Here is a 5,259-nt window from a genome sequence, read left to right on the forward strand (position 1 = left end):
CTTTGGTTTCATGGAGGCTGAAAAGGACCAGGTGATCTCTGGGCACTTGGTGGTGAAGCAGATTCTCAGGGAGCCCCACCCCTGGCCCCTGAGCCAGAAACCCAGGGTCTGTCCTGTGTCTAGGCAGCCCAGGTGAGCGTGAGGCAGGCCGCAGTCTGAGAAGCACGCATCAGACCATGAACTTGAGGGCAGGGCTTTGGTTTCCCTCCAGCCCCGGCGCACAGTGCTCTGTAGACAGAAACAGAAATGATGGGAGGCAGAGACCATGTACATATTGCCTTCAGGACTGCCCACCTGACTAGGCACCTGGTTTACTTTGTTTTTTAGGGGGGGGGAGCAGGCATCATGCGTGCTGCCTAACACAGAGTACACGCTCAGTACATATCTACTAAACAAATAGTCTGTATTCCGTGTCACCAGGCTCCACTAATGCAGGCCAGAGAATTCGCTATGTGACCGGAGAAAGTTCCACTGTGTATGCTTAAGGGTAAGGAGACAATTACAAAAATCCTCCAAGGGTCTCAATTGTCAGGCGATGACCTTCATCTGTGCACGGAGGAAACAGCTCAGTAACAGGTGCATGTGCAGCTTCAGGAAAGCTACACGGAGACTTGAGGGTTTCCTAAAGCCTCTGACGTCCAGGGGTCAGAGCTGCAGAGCAGTGCTCAGCAAACTGGTGCTGCAGGCCGACTCCAGCTCGCCACCCTTCTTTTGTTTTTGTTAATCCTGACCCAAGGATATTTTTTCATTGATTTTTAGAGAGATTGGAAGGGGTTAAGGGAGGGGCATAGAGAAAGAAACATCAATGTGAGAGAGACAATGATTGGCTGCCTCCTGCACATGCCTCCTGCACTGGTGGATTGAGCCTACAACTGAGGTACCTGCCCTTGACTGGAATCGAACTTGAGACCCTTCAGTCCACAGGCTGATGCTCTAACCACTGAGAAGAGCTGGCTAGGACTTGCCACTCGCATTTGTATGGCCTGTGAGCTAAGCAGTCTTTATATTTTTAATGATTAAAACCAAATATTTTTAAAGAACAGACTTTTCTGAAAACCCTATAGAATCCAAAGGACAGTGTCCACAAATAAAGTGTCATTGGAACACAGCCTTCCCGTTTATTGACAGATGATCTAGGAACGCCTCCTGCCCAGCGGCAGCGTAGAGTAACTGCACACAGACTGCATGGCTCAGGCCCTCCATGTTGGCCTTTCTGCCCGCTCCCTGCACAGATGGAGAGAACAGCCTCCCAGGTCTGGGCGGGCTGCCAGCACAGTCACTTTCTGGCTAGTGGTTATGTCCCCCATCCAAGCCAGCTCTGCAGCCCGGTGGCGCCAGCCCCACCCCATCCCTCTCTGTGACTTTGCTGTCCAGGTCTCCCCTCTGGTCCAGGTCCATCTGAGGGGAGAGAGAGGAAAGAGCACTCCCGGGCCTCACACAGCGTAGGGGGAGCCCAGTCAGGCTCCTCCAGGAACTCCTCCAGGGTGACCATCCTCTGCTCTGGGGGGTACAGAACCGAACCAGGCCTGGGGCTGGGCCACAACCCTCTACTGGATGCCTCCTGGTGGAGAGGCCTATCCTGGGTGGCAGGTACTCCTGGTGGCTGAGGGTACTGTGTCCTGGGGTGTTGGCATCACGGGGCGGGGCAGAGTGCTGTGTCCCTGCCGGGCATCCGGTCCTCACTGCTCTTGGGTTTGTGGTGGAGCCGGCCGGGTCAGAGGAACCTGGTGACAGGGCGAGGGGACACAGAGTTACACACATCAGTCTCTCACTCTCGCTTGCCTGCCTCAGTGGGCTCTGTGCTGCCTCTGCTCATGGAACACAGGGAGCCCTGCTGGGGAGCCCAGAGCGCACTTCTCCCAGGCTGGCACTGGGGATGTCAAGGACATGCTGGGAGAAGCTCACAAAATAAGGTGGGAGGGAAGTGCAGAGCTTCTGCTAAAGCTGAAATTAGCAACAGCTGTGAGGCACCACACTCCTTAGCCCAGTGGTTCTCAACCTTCTGGCACTTTAAAGATAGTTCCTCATGTCGTCACCCAACCATAAAATTATTTTCATTGCTACTTCATAATGTTCTACTGATATGAATCGTAATGTAAATATCTGATAATCATGATGGTCTTAGGCGACCCCTGTGAAAGGGTCGTTCGACCACCAAAGGGGTCGCGACCCACAGATTGAGAACCACTGAACTAGAGGCCCTTTAATACAGTTCCTCACGTTGTTGTGACCCCCAACCATAAAATTATTTTCATTGCTTCTTCATAACTGTAATTTTGCTGCTGTTATGAATCATAATGTAAATATCTGATACGCAGGATGTATTTTCATTGTTACAAATTGAACATAATTAAAGCATAGTTATTAATCACAAAAACAATATGTAATTATATATGTGTTATCCGATGGTCTTAGGCGACCCCAGTGAAAGGGTCTTTTGACTCCCTGTAGACAGACCATCTTCTGCACCATTAACAAACTTAAATGCTGTAAAGGAATCACACTAACCCGTGTCCTCTGACCACGATGGACCGGAACTCCAGGCCCTGTCCCCATCCGGAAGCTGCAGGAACCCACACTTGGAGGATGGGTGGCTCGCCCAGGTGCCCAGAGCTGGTCAGTGAGGAGAAGGGATCTGGACCCAAATCCGTGAAAACTCCCAGGTCTGAGCCTGAAACTGCATGCTGTGCCCTATGGAGGCAAACCCATCAGGCTGTGAAGAACTTGCTAATTGTCTTCTTTAAATCACACAAATAACACAAAGCCCAGAGCCCAGATCCAAGCGCCCAGAAGGAAAGCCAGCTTACCCTTTAGGCCCTGAGGTGAGCTGTCACTGGACGCATGCCTATGGCTCTCCAAGCTGCCTGGACGAGACCCTGAGAGGAAAGAACAACCCTTAACCCAAAGGGCCGATGACCCAGTCTAGCCCAGACTCAGCTCTGCAATCTGACCATGAGGACACAACAGAGCGATTCTGCCACAGCTCAGGGAAGTGCCCCCAGAAGCAGACCCGGATTCTGGAGACACCCCAGGAGGGGTCCTGCCTCCCGAGTGCCGGGCCCCGTGCACAGTGGGCATAGGCTGTGCGGATGACAGCCTGTGCTTCTGTGTCTATGAGGTCTGGGGGTGGGCTCAAACAAAGGAAATTTCATGCAGAACTCCAGTACAGACCAAACAGGGTGGCTCTGGGAAAGTGAAGCGTTGGAGGGGTGGGGAGCCCACCCTTACTACACATGGAGCTTTAGAACACGTGGAAACACCCTGCCTAGACCAGGACAGTGGCACCTGGTGAGGGCGGGAGCCAGGACAGGGCAGAGTGTGTGCACCACGTGTGCACAATGTAGCCTGTGCCCACTCCAGGGCCTGCTTCCCCTGGGTGGTCTGAGGGGCGGGTGATGGGGTCTCAGGAGGAAAGGCCGTGTTGGCTTTCCGTGACTGTTTGCTGTCCTCCAGCTCCTTCTCTTTTTTGTCTCAAATTGACATCTGCCCTGAAGGGAAAAGCAAAGACCTCCCCTGTGACAAGTGTGGGGCAGCCACCCTCCTGGCTGCCATGTGTGCCTGACTGAGCGTGTCTAGGGCAGCCCTCCCTGCCTCCCTAGGATCACAGGGGGAGCACCTGCTGTAGGGAGGGCAGCACCACTTGGCCAGGGCAGGTGGTCCCTTCCAGGCCTGCAGACCTCCCCTCCTGGTCCACGCCCCCAGGACACACAGTCCCACGGTGCACCCCCTCGCCCCCCAGGTATCATCAGGGCTAGTCCTGCTGCACAGTCACAGCTGGGGACAGGGACTGTGTGCTCATCGTCCCAGCACACAGCTGGTGTTGAGCTGAACTGCACTGAGAAACGGGGACACACTAGGAGCGGCTCTGCTTCCGCCCCACCAAGCAGTCTGCTCTGGACTCACTGGGGCACAGGGCACCCAGGTCCCCAGCCCTGGAGCGCTCCCCAAATAGCAGGCATCAGAAAAAGCCTGTTAGCAGTGGGGTTTGGGGGTGAGCCAACAAGTACTTGGTTACCGTGAAGAGCACAGCAGAACGAGTCCCCTCTTTGAGAAGGAAAAACTTGAACAAAAAAACCCACCTTCCTATTGGAAAAGGACGTGTCACTGAAAGGCAACTGTGACACAGACCAGCGGCTCCCAAAGCCTCTGTTCATCCCAGCCCTGCACTGCCCACCCCTTCGCCTCTGTCTCTTGATGAAAGAAGCTCGAGGAATCAGAACACTTAGGAAGATGATCCCTTTCCTCAGGGGATTCGGCATAAATCTGGCCCCTCAGTGACACTTTCAAGAAAGGTGGCCGACTCCTCCTGTCGTGTTACCCTCCACCCAGTGTGAAGAGGGGAGGGCTCCGCGGTGTCACACTGCCCCCCACAGAGCCTGTCTCTGCCCATAAGTTGCAGGAGCCCATGCAGCACCATGGAGCTTTCTAGGCAATGGGGGGGAGGGGGAGATAGTGCTCCTCCTGCACTTATTGTTGATACTTCAGAAGCCGAAGCCAATGTAAACGCTCTCAGTTTTTGTTTTAATTAAAAATTTAGCTTCCCACCCTCCTAGGATTTTGTTCTTCGGAAATTATAAAGACCCAAAGCGATTGTTAAAGGTCGAGAAAGCTGGAGAAGGCTGGTCTCATTCACTGATTCCCTTCAGCCTACATGAGATGGCAAGTGTTTCCACCAATTTCTAAGATGAAATTTACCACTGGGAGCTGCTCTGGGCAACTCCAATCCAGGTGAGGAAGGTGAGCCCTTCCTGCAATCAGTGCTCTCTGCCTGGGCCACTAGGCCTTCCTTCAGGCAAGGGCAGTCCGAGCCTCCAGAAGAGTGACTCCCCATCACGGAGGGATGGAAGCAGGAGCTGCATGCTTAGGCCCCTCGGGGAGGCAGGGGAGGGGTGTTGAGGAACTGCGGGCCCCCATTCCCGCGTCAGCATAACACCTCCACTTTCACCTCCTTTGTGTGTGGGATTTGCACACAGGCCTTAGCTTGAAGGAAAAGCACTGTTGACGGAAACAGGTCTGAGAACACAGGCTGAAGGGCACCACGCACCGCCCACTCCCGTGCTGCCTGTGGTGGGGAACTGGCGCTCCAGGGACCGCTCACAGGGGCTGTCATCTGAATTCTAGCCCGCGGAGAACATAGGCTGGTGAGTCAGCGGAACTGGAACATCCACGGGGATCCTGGGCCTTTTGCCAGACGGCCACCTCTGACTCTGGCCCAGCCCTGAGTCGTGGTCGTGCCCAGCTCCTGGAGGAGGGAGGGCT

The 5,259-nt window shown here is 54.4% G+C and overlaps 1 long non-coding RNA gene across 1 annotated transcript; it reads right to left on the reverse strand.

The window, feature by feature from the left end:
* Positions 1–1,551: 1,551 nt before the first annotated feature.
* LOC107184126 lies at positions 1,552–2,879 on the reverse strand. Its single transcript, XR_001514949.1, has 3 exons — positions 2,808–2,879; positions 2,509–2,691; positions 1,552–1,724 (listed from the first exon to the last, which is right to left on the reverse strand). It is a non-coding gene; the product is annotated as an uncharacterized LOC107184126 (long non-coding RNA).
* Between the last annotated feature and the right edge of the window lie 2,380 nt (positions 2,880–5,259).

This window comes from Myotis davidii, unplaced genomic scaffold, assembly GCF_000327345.1.
Source record: "Myotis davidii unplaced genomic scaffold, ASM32734v1 scaffold4064, whole genome shotgun sequence".
Lineage (NCBI taxonomy): Eukaryota > Metazoa > Chordata > Mammalia > Chiroptera > Vespertilionidae > Myotis > Myotis davidii.